The following is an 11,625-nucleotide window of genomic DNA, read 5'->3' on the forward strand; positions in this document are numbered from 1 at the left end:
ACAGCATCCCTGCCCAGCGAGCCTGCTGATGTGCTGGTATCACCCTGGGGTGCCAAGTGCCCAATGCTTCGGCACTTTCCTTTGTGAAACGCTCCTATGGTATTTCTTTGATAAGCTCCTATACCTCCAGGTTTCATGGTAAGCCTTTGATGTTTGGCTGAAGGCCTCAGACTAGCTTTCCCATTCCCTCCAGAAAAATGTAGACTTGCTACTAAAAAAAAAGCTATACTAAAGTCTTCATAGTTATTTCTGCCTCCAGGTATCCTTTACTTACAACATTAACATCCATAAGTTATAGACTTAATGGAATTTTCTTCTTTGATGGATACTATTTATTTTTTACAGGTATATATCAGAAACACTTTCAGAAAAATGTCAAGGCGTTCTCACAATACATATTTGGATAAGGAAGTATTTGCCCTTAACTATTTACAATGCTGGCTGCTTCTTAAGGAAAAGCAAATCAAAACAGAGAAGACTTTTTTTTGCAAAGAAGGAAAGATGTTTAACTCCACAACAGATGCTACTTTAAATGCATACCTATTGGCAAGTCTCAGCATCACTTAACTTGCTGAATAAAAGAAACTTTAAGCACAGTACAACTCAGCAAATCAGTAAAAAGTAAAAAAAAAAACCACAAATAAACAAACAAAATTGTATGGCTAAGCAGAGAAAGTCAAGCTCTAATAGATAACTCTACCAGATAAACTTGTTGACGTCAGTTAAGATTTGTCAATATGAAGACTGCCAACATCTTAGCAATGAACAGTGAAATATGTTGAATGAGCCTCTCCAGCACCAACCCTCACAGAAAAACAGAACTGTTTTAAAAAGGCTCCATCTGCTAAAATCATTCTGTGCTTTTAATTAAGAACATTTATAGAAATGTATTAAGAACACAAAGTTTCAAAGAGTCTTAAGAATGCCAGCCTCTTGGTCAAGCTTTCCACCCACTCCTCCAACTGCATATCCCACAGGAAATCATTATTCACTGCATGTACCTGTGCAGAACACTTACCCTACACTGGCTAAATGACCAAAGCCAAGGAAATGTTTTTAGCACCAGAAAAATACCAATACCTTCAGGCTGATGTCATCAAATACATCACCCAAGTACTTGATTACTTTTATTCTTTTTTTAATACTATTTAAATACTAGATGTTAGATACTCGGTTTATTTTCCTGAATAAAACTGCATATGTACTAACTAGATGCAGGCAATCATTAGCTTCATTCAGGCAAATAGTCTTGGAAAATAATATTAACTGAGGATCAGGCAAGTCTTACCTTCCATAAATGTCAAACCAAGTCCTGAAGTAAGTAAAAATGAGTCATTTTCTCTCTTGAAATTTTGCATAAGTGTCTTTATAACCCTTTAATATGTAACAAATGGTTGGATATAAATTATGAGGGGTTTTTTTTGTACTGAAACGTTGCAGATTGATCCCTTTTGAAAAGTCTCCTTTTACCTAACTTCATAATTTATTGTTGTATTACTTTTTTTTAATTTGGGAAGCTAGTAGTTCTGCTACTTATTTGCACCAGTGTCAGTTCTTTCGAAAATTAAAGTATCCTGTGACCTTTACTCACAAAGATCAAAAGTAGCAGGGCCTCTACCGTAAAATCCTCTTTTCCAAAGAAAATCATGCATGTGTGTGTGAAAACTCTAATGATTAATTATTTATATGCTAAAAGATAGTATCCTATGATTACGTGCAGGCTACATTGAACTGTTAAATGCTCCAAATGGTGGCTCCTCTGATCATTTCAGTTGGAATAAGCTCAAAAGAAACAACTAATATGTTCCTTGTGACTAGTCACTTAAGGATTAAGTATACAACTCAGCTTCTAACACCCGTTTTCTCTCCCTTTTTCAGTATGAAGACTAAAAATAAGACCAAATGGGGTGATTTTTGAAGCCAGGAAGTACAAGCATAACATTTCTTATGCTGTTTTTCCAACTGAGCAACACAGATTCAGTCACATTAATAGCATTATACACTTCTAGAACTGGATCCTAGTTGGCAAGACAGGCTCCAGTGTTGCAAGATCAAGGCAAAAAGACAAAAAAGAAAAAGAACTTCTGAAGTATGCTAGTAAAAGATCTCTTCAGGAGTTTCCATCGCATGCCTGCACTTTCTGAGAATATATTTTCCTCTTTCATACCAACAGTAAAGCAAAAATGGCACAAACTTATTTCCCTTCACCATGTTACTTGTAAGTATCTACTTATTCACACCAAAAACGTTAGCAGTGCATCACCTCATCTACTCTGTAAAATGAAACCTTTGCACCACAAAAATAACTGTTTCAACACACACTTAGAAACTTCTAAAACTCACTGGCAACTCCTCACACCAGCAGCTAACGCAGGCCAGAGACTTTTCTCCAGTCCAGAGGCAAATTTGCTCTGCTTGATTTGTGACTGTAGAGACAAAATCACTTCCCCCTGTCTCCCCCATCCAGAAAAGGGTGGTCATAGAGAAGTCCTGGCATCTTCTACCTCTGAAGGATGCCCAGGTGTGGCTAAGGAAGATGCCAGGTGGCCCCAGCTAAGCCATGCGAGTGACCACGCCAAACCTCAGCCTAACATCCAAGTTTTTTGGGGGTTTTTTGCTACTATGGACACACTCTCCCTTAAGTGAAACCTTTACTCGAGCCTCTGCTCAAGCATGATGCAGAAGACACGTTTGTTAGGATGCCTGGAAGGGCACAGATATCACACTGCCTTAGAACATGGAGGGAAAGGGGAAATAACGCAGAGCTGGTAAACTGCAAAACACAATAAAAAGTACAGTCCATGATAACTGGAAAGCCCTGCTTAGAGGTTTGCCCCCTGTGATGTTCCACCATTATCAAATGTTAATAAAACAGTCCTTTATCCTACTAAAGAGAGAACATAGATCTTTATTAATAATCACACCAAAATGTATGTGAACAAAAGGCTCTTTGACTTGAGCAGATAAAAGAACTGGAAGATGTGGACTGCAGTGTTTATCTAGATGGCACTGTATTTGACAGAAATGGTACAGTAAGTTAAAAATATCTGAGATGTTTTGCTCCTCACAATTCCGTATTCTTTTCCCTTATTTTGCACCATCTACCAGCCTAGAATCTGATTTTTCTATTAACTGAAAATAAAGTGGCAGTGTTACAAGAAACAAGAGACTACTACTGTCACAGTTTCTCAATTTTAGTCTCAGACCCTTCACAATGAACTGCTCTTCTCATTTTTGTTAGCTACTACCTAACAACAATCAATTAGACTGGAGATGGGGAAGAGAAATTGTACTTCTGAGCTACTACAGAACTATATTATGATCCACAGAGTGTTAAAAGCAGCCACTGGCTTTACTTTGCCTACATTTCAGCAGCCAAAGTCCATGCCATTAATTAAGCAGGAAGCAGCAACAGAAGGTTTGTGTTTGCTTTTGGGGTGAGCAGAGCCTGCACACAATATGTCCTTCGAGAGAACCTACAGCTCTTCAGAACACCTTTCACCCAGCAGAAACATTGACAAGACCAATTTTCTGCTACAAAAAAGCTGTTTGCCAGATCCTCGCACAGACAGACACCTCATGCAACCGCAGGCGTGAGATGCTGTTGTGGAGAACCGTGCAGTTTGCTGAGCATCAGCACTGCATTGTTTTTCTCCCTGAGGACACAGACTATAGAGGATTCTCTGAACAGGCTGCTGACTCTCTGATTTTGGCCCAGCTACGGGACCTTCCTTTCCTCCATCCCTGGCGCTACCAGGTCATGTAAGGTTTTTGCAAGAACAAATACTGTGAGCGCAGGAAGAGAGACAGGAACCACAAAACTGGAACTTGTGGGATCTTTCAGCTATAAAAATGCAGAAAACTGGCACTCCAGACAAGCATGAGACCCGAACCTACACAAAGGTCCTCCTCACCACACCAAAACCCAGCTACAAAGGTGCCCAAGTGCAGGCACTGCACCTTTCTCCTTAGAAAGCTCCCACACGAACCGCCACCATCCTTCTCCACAGACTCGAGCCAGTAGCGTGAAACAAACGATTTCCCCGCGGGGTGCAAACCCGAGCTCGCCCCGCCAGCCGGGAACCGCGAAGCCCTCCGGTACCGCAGCGCCGGGCGGGCGGGCCGGCCTCCCCCGGGCACCTCGGGGCGGCTCGTACCGGCAGCGCCGCGAAGGGTCAGTCACAAAATGGGTGACAGGGACGACGCCGCGCGCTCAGCCCGCGCGGGAAGGGAGGAAGATGCCGCCGCCGGGCGCGCGGGGCCGCTGAGGCGGGAGCGGGGCTGGGGCGGCAGCGGGGCGGCTGTCACCGCCGCGGCCGGCTGAGAGGGCGAGCGGCGCGGGTGACAGCGCGGCGGGCAGCCCCGGGGGGCACAGGAGACCGAGCCCAGGGGCGGGCGGCGCGGGAAGCGGCTCCCGGCGGCGGTGAAGCACTGCGGCCGGCAGGATAGAGGCGAGCGGCAGGAGCCCGGGACACAGGCCCTGCTGGGGCCTACGCGGCCGCGGGCGACCCCCCAGCGGGCGGGCGGGGGTCGGGGCTAGGCTAAGCTCGCCGGCGCTCGGCGCTTACCGGGCAGCCGCCTCCTTCCCACTTCTTCGCGGCGCGGCCCGAGTCCCGGGGAGCCGCGCCGGGCCGGGTCGGGCCGGGCCACAAGCGCCGCCGGCGGGAGGGGGAGGGGGCGCGGAGGGGCGCGCGGGGATGGCAGGGACCCCTCCGCCCGCCTCCGCCCCGCCCCTCGCGGGCGGTGCCACCGCACTGCGCAGGCGCCAACCCCCAGCCGAGTCCACCCCGCGCCGAACGGGCGGGGGTGTGCGCGCGGCCACGGGCGGCGCATGCGCTCTCGAGCGTCCCGCCTCGCGGAGGGGGCGTGGCCGGGCGACGCGCCTCGCGCCGAAGCTCACCTGAGGGCCAGAGGGCGGTGGGGCCCGGGGTTTTGCCCGAGGGGAGGGGGCGGCAGCGGCAGCGGCAGGCGGTCGGGGCTTCCCCGGCGCCGGGCGCTGCCTGCGGGGGCGAGGCCCGGGAAGCCTCCGCCGAGGTGGCGCGGGTGCGCGGCCCGCCCTGGTGGCCCGGGGTTGAGGGGGCTGCGCTGCCCCTCGGCTGAGGCAGGACTGTGAGGCGGGGCGTTGGCCACGGCCCCGGCCCAAAGCCTGGGTCTTGCTCTGGTAAAAAAAAAAGTTCTATTTATTTATTTATTTGTTTATTTATTTTTTGAAATAAACCAATTTTGATCTTCAGAGAAACCTGGAGGAGGGGAGCCGGGGGTGTGAGGCGAGGCTCGAGTGTGACCGTGTGGCGGGGGCCGCGGAGCCGCTGTGGCCGCAGCCCGAGCGGCACGGACCGCAGCCCAGCCCGGGCGGTGAGGGCCTGCGAGACTCCTGCACCTGGCCCTGTGCCTCATAGTACACTATTAGATTAATTATAGCTTTTCATTTGAGCGAGGAGTAAATACAGTTTAAAAGGTTGTGGAGAGTAGCTTTGACTTCTCAGGTTACAAGAACTCTGTGTGAACACGAGCCTTGAGACTTCTGGCTCCTGAAAGACTGCACTGAGTTTTGTAGCTCGTTGTTATGCAGGATATATGACTGTTGTCATGAATATCAAGCAACTGCAGTTAATAAACCCAAATTACAGTGTTGGTGCTTTAGTGGGAGGTATAGCAGAGTCTGTATTTACAGGCATTGGCTGGAAAGTGCTATGAATGCAGTAGCTAAGAAAATGTGCTGATCCCTGTGAAAGTTTCCCCATCAGAGTTTCTGTTTAGTTCAGACCCCGGGTTAAAGCCTCTCTCCCAACAGCAATTCAGCTGTTTTATCAAAAGAAATGCTTCAGTAAAAGATTGCATTGCAGCCTCTCCCTTGAGGTACGTTCCTTCCTAGAATTCACAGGACTGCTGACTGGTGAGAGAAACTATGATTTACAGTCCCCTCCTTATCTGGGGTAAAATTTAATTTTTAAAATTGTAAATCACAGTAAGTGACACCTATATTTCATCAGAATTCCCTTTAAAAGTGAGAGGACGTATGCTTCCAGATGTTACAACATAGTTTGATTTACATCGTGGGAAAAATTTCCTGTTTACATGTCCCATGAAGTCAGTAATTTTGTTTAGATGTCCTTCCCCATCCATTTCTCTGTCCGTCTGCCTGTTCTGAGCTGGCAGGGATTCCCCTGGAAGGCTGACGCACAGACATGGTTGTACTTGTTTGACATTGAAAGGCTCCTTAATAATTAAGTAATATTTTTTATATTTGTTTTGCAACGATCTCACCAATGTCACTCCACTGTGTGATCCATTGTATGTTCAACAAAGTAATGTTCTGTGTTTCTACCTTTGGACTGGTTTAAGAGTTATTTATCAGTAAAAAAAATGGCATTTCAGTGACAATCAGCAGCATGACTTCCGTATTAGGGATGTGAAAATTTTCTGTGTTTTATACAATATATTTCTCTTGATAGCTCACCAAGGGTCTCTACTTTCTGTTTTCTAGCAGGAAACAGAACAGGGTTCGTTCAGCTCAGTGAATTAATGAACCAGCTGACAGTGCATATGGCTGGTATCCTAGCTCAGGAACTTAAAAGGTCACTGAAAAAAACTGCATAATATTTCAGCATTATATCCTGTAATGTGTGCAAGAGTGGTTCATCTGTCCACTAGGACAACTGTCTCATTGTGGTTATATTCTGGATTAGATTGCCCAGAAGGATTACAGAGTCTCCGTAATTGGACACTTCTAACAAAGAGCAAAACAGTGTCCTAGGGAGCAGGGCAGGTACAGCTAATCCTGCCCCAGCCTGGCGGGTGGATCCTGCGGGTTCCGGGGAGCAGCTCCCCCAGGGCAGTCTGCTCCCAGCCCCAGGAAGCAGCGCGAGGGTTGTCTGGAAAATGAAGAAACATCTGCTCAGTAGGGGACTGTGCAGCAGTTTGCACAGAACATCATGGTTATTATGCACTCACATGTTCTTTCTCATCCTGCTCCAGCCTTAAGTTTTGTTTGTTCTCTCTCGTTACAGGGAAGTAGTGTAAGCACATACTGGCTGGATTTGCACAAGCTTGTCCTCTGCGATTCTTGTCACCGCAGTGGCACAGTTGCTCACCCAGGGTCTTCAAGTGGGGGAAGTGTCTGGGAGAAGCACCTGAGAAGTGCCAGTCCGGTGAAGAACTTGACACGGTAGGAGCGTGGCTGTGTGAGCAGAGCTCCGGGTAGAACTCTTACCTGGGGTATGACGTGACCAACCCTATGAAATTTAACAAGAGCAAGTGCAGGATTCTCCACCTGGGACAGCGTAATCCAAGTTATAGGCACAAACCGGGGAATGAGAGGCTAGAGAGCAGCCCCACAGAAAGATCTAGGGGTTTGTGTTGGTGGCAAGTTGAAAAGGAGTCACTAGTGTGCCCTAGCAGCCCAAAGGGCTAACTGTGTCCTGGGCTGCACCAAGCACAGCATCGCCAGCCAGGCGATGGAGGTTATTTTTTTCTCTACTTTGGATATTGCCGTTAAGCATCATCTTTGTGATCCACACTGAATGAAAATCGGTTAGAGAGCTTTCAAGCCAGTATCTTTTTATTATAGAGAGGTTTATATTTTATTTTAAATTTGGACTATATTAAAACAAAACCACATTAATTACATTAATAATTTAATATTTGATTTAAAGCACCAAGAGAACTTAATTTAAATAACTGGTTCAGATTCTACATTGGTTCCTGCTAGAAGGCACTAATTTCATGCAATGTTTGAAGGACTAGAGGCCAGAGCTTATTTCTTATCAAATATGTAACTACAGCTCAAGTGCTCTGCAGAGCGGCGTAGAGGTTCCGAGGTCTGAGGCTGGCTGCATTTGGAGGCAGCGCTCCTACAAAAGGAGTAACACAGATCTGAAAATGGACCATTTTTCCCAGCTGCCTCTCTGCCTTCCATCTAAACTATTGCCACACGTTACAGTTGTTTAAACTAAAACAATAAACAGTTCAGCAATAATGCTGTACTAACCTCTAGCTTTTAAGTGATATTGCTTTTGCCTTGTAAAACAGGAAATAGCTTTTATTTCCAAACACTAGTGTTCAATTCTATACCTCTAGCAAACTCAGTTTAATGCAATTCACACGTTCAGTTAATATAAGCCTAGTTTTTAGTTAAATAAGACCAAAGGAACCTGACAAACATAGATACAGGAGATTTTATTTAACATTGTGTACAAAGAAAGGCTACAAATGCCTTAGACTCCTCCCCCCACCCCCAATACAGTTTTTGGATCCCTTTTTCATACCGCTTTTCTCAGAAAATTTAAAAAAAAAATCCAGAATAACAATTTTTCCCATGTTTTTTCCCTTTCCTTTTCCCCTCTCTTTGGGGCTGAACTGAGAGGTGTTTAGCAGTCCAGTTTCAACACCCTTCAGTATTGAACTATTAGGATTAGATTTTCTTTTCCAAAAACAGAGCACTATGAGATACTGAAGCACTAGCAACAGCAGTATAAAATGTCAGAAACTGACTCCCTAACACGGTAGTGTTAAAACAATTCCAACAATATTAACTCTGATGAAACCCAAAATTATCCAAACAGTAACAAGTTGTTTGATAATTTAGCACTAATTATATAATTTAATTGTATTTATATTTAAATAAATAGTCTTAACTCCCTTCCTTGGAATTCTTCGTGGATTATAAACACTTGAAATACTAGAGATAAGAACAAACTACACAACTTACATAGGCAAGAGAAGGCTTACTTTTATTTTTTTGCTGGACAGACACAGAAGGAAGAAGATTCCACAGTGTCCTGCTGTGAGATCATATTTAAATTCACCGTTTCATTGTGGTGCTTCTCAGTCACCCAACACAATTCTTTACCCTCTTTCTGCTGCCTTGGTTAGTACTGATACCTCAACTCTGGAAACATCTCTCCCTGTGTCGGTACGTTTTATCCAGGAACCCAAAGGAACCCCTTTACCATTCTTGAGTGGCTTCTGCAAGTTTTCATAGGTAACTGTGAAGCCCAAACCAAGATTTCTCTTAGGCTGCGAGCAGCAGTAAGGAAGAGATTAGAAGAGGCTGTTGAGAAGATGTGTACTTTTGCTATGGCAGGTTTTACATTAACACCTACTATAGCTGAAATGGTTTTCAGATATGGATCAGTTTTCAGCTGACTATTTGTGTAATACCTAGGGTTAGCATAGTCCAAATTTCTCCCAAAATGGGACTAAAATGGAGGAAATTTGAGCTATTCTGTGCAGACTGGCACACTTTTCAGTTAGGCACAATGAGAAGGAACTGGATGAGTCTCTTCCTGTAACTGCCCCATGGGCCTCGCTCACGCTGCCCCAGGGGAGATGTGAGCATCCAAGCACCAGGCCATCTGCTCACTAGTGAGCTCTGCTCGTTGTGATCCCTCTTTGGGGTGACCTGCAGAAAGCTGCTGTGTTCTCCTTCCAGCCAGGAAGCAGTTTTGTACACAAGGCTGCCCTTCCAAACATCCCCAGGGATCTAACGTGGCCTGGTCATAAAAACAATTCTGCAGATCAGAGATATGGTTCCTCTGTGGAATGTCTTGGGTTCTCAGAACATCGCACCACCGGGGAAAAAGTCTGCAACAGTTACACAAACAAAAGCCCTACTGGAAAATAAACCGAAAGTTTCTTCCATTCTGATGAACCACTTTTGTCAAGAGAATTTGAACATGACTGCAATTAAGCCAAAGCAGTGGAGCAAACACTTCTGCTAGGCTTGGGGACTCCATAAGCATATTAACTCCCAAATATGCTTGAACAGATGTAAATAGACTCTTACTTAACTCACAAAACAGGCCTACATGAGCCCAGAACTTTACCAGTACCTGGTCCATTCTGCACCAGAAGACTGGAAATACTGTCGTTCTCTCCAGGCATAGCTCTGCTACAATCTGAACCTCCCAGTGGGGTGGTTTCTACAGTACAGAGTGACATTAAGTGGTTTCTGTTGGAAAAGAAGGGGTCTGTCTTACTGCAAGGTCAAACATGACTAGGAAATAAATGACATGGGAAATATTTGCATGGTCCACCTGCATGTTTTACAATCGTCTCCCACAAATCCACTATGACAAGGTAACACAAAGAGAATCAGAAGTGGAGGCAAACTAAGTCAGTTAATAATTTTCTAATTCTTGGCAACACAATTTATGTATTCACTTGACCTGGAAGGCTTAACTCTAGCTATATGGTCATGGAAGGAGGAAAATCAAGGTAACACGTATACTCAAGCTTGCTGCGGTCCTACTCTTTCAACCATTTAATCCTTATAGCACGTTGTGGCATTTTATCCTTGCAGCCCAGAAACAGACTCTTTGAGCTTAGATCACAGTCTAACTTCCTAGTTCTGTGAGCATTTTCCTTCTTTGCAGTGGGGTTTCAACTACAGTTATATATAGACTCTTGCCCCTATGTAATGATGCCACATGGCGGAGGGGGGAGCGGAAATAAAGAGCAAGTGATACGCACTGAACTGTGAATTTTCAGTAGCGAGGAAGAGGAGTTGCAGCACATCAGAACTGGGAGGCCACAGTAGCTGAATCCCTGGTGTCCCTATAATAATGTTTGGGGTTTTTTCACCAGCAATACAGTCTTTGCTCACAGTTATCAAGGGCATGAGCCTTTTGCTGTAGTTTGAAATGAGAACTACTTTCTAGTTCCAAACCATATGATCCAAGTGATTCCTCATTATGCTTCCCTTTTCCATTTGTGTTACTTTTCCTCCCTAAAACCTTGTTAATGAATAATCATTAACTGTAAGTGCTTTCTTTAGATCTTCTCTGGGTTGTAAGGGCATCCATGTATCTAATTCCATCCAATGAGAAATTTCATAGAGTACCTATCAACATTCATTTCATTTCATTCTAGTTGAGAACGGAGAACAGCTATCATTCATCTAAGGCTCCAGTATCTCAGTTGCACGTGCCATATATTAAAGGAATCGAATGGCATCAGACTTATTTTTCCAATAACAGTACTATGACAAGGTTAGCAAAGTTTATAAAGAAAATATACCTGGACTACAAATGGAAGAGGAAATAAACAAGTGACTTACTAACTATACCAGGAATTTGATTAATTTGATCATATCTACTTAGGAATTGCCCTTTCAGATGTTTATTCTTCAAGGAACAGAAGCCCTTAAATCTAGTGTGGGTGTACTGGTCTGCTGTTGTTACACATCGCCGTCTTCTTGAATTAAAGTAAAGAGAGAAAGGGTGGGAGTTTCTCTTAAAATATTTCCCATTTCTTACTAAAATTTCCATAATAAGAATTCCAGGTCTGATACTGTTATCCCAGTAGCTGACTAAGCACTGAAACAAAAGGATTAACCAGTAAGGAATCAGAGAGGGTTGTTTTTTGCCAACAGATTTTAAACATTATTAAAAGCCATGTTGGTCAATTTACATTTTATACATCCTTGAAGTAACGGCATGTTAAGATAAATGAACACATTGTGATACCTTCCAGTGTTACAAGGGTGACAAACAGATTGGGAGATCCAAGTATCCCTTAAAGAACAGTACATTTGTTTAAATAAACTCGTAGAAAACTAACATAAACAACCATAACAACCAGAACAACAGGGTTTTTTAAACAGATAAAATGAGTAAACTGTAA

General features: G+C 44.5%; 1 protein-coding gene and 1 long non-coding RNA gene across 2 annotated transcripts in view; one reads left to right on the forward strand and one right to left on the reverse strand.

Annotated features, from left to right (window-relative positions):
• SPECC1L (sperm antigen with calponin homology and coiled-coil domains 1 like) overlaps positions 1-4,720 on the reverse strand; it is a 65,907-nt gene extending 61,187 nt beyond the window's left edge. The window contains exon 1 of the mRNA XM_065851893.2: positions 4,569-4,720. The gene's annotated coding sequence lies outside the window, so the exon portion shown is untranslated. The remainder of the gene's footprint in view (positions 1-4,568) is intronic.
• A 249-nt stretch (positions 4,721-4,969) lies between these two features.
• Positions 4,970-9,569, forward strand: LOC136108958 (uncharacterized). Its single transcript, XR_010652440.2, has 2 exons — positions 4,970-5,161; positions 7,011-9,569. It is a non-coding gene; the product is annotated as an uncharacterized lncRNA (long non-coding RNA).
• The last annotated feature ends 2,056 nt before the right edge of the window (positions 9,570-11,625 follow it).

Source organism: Patagioenas fasciata, chromosome 17 (assembly GCF_037038585.1).
Source record: "Patagioenas fasciata isolate bPatFas1 chromosome 17, bPatFas1.hap1, whole genome shotgun sequence".
Classification (NCBI taxonomy): domain Eukaryota; kingdom Metazoa; phylum Chordata; class Aves; order Columbiformes; family Columbidae; genus Patagioenas; species Patagioenas fasciata.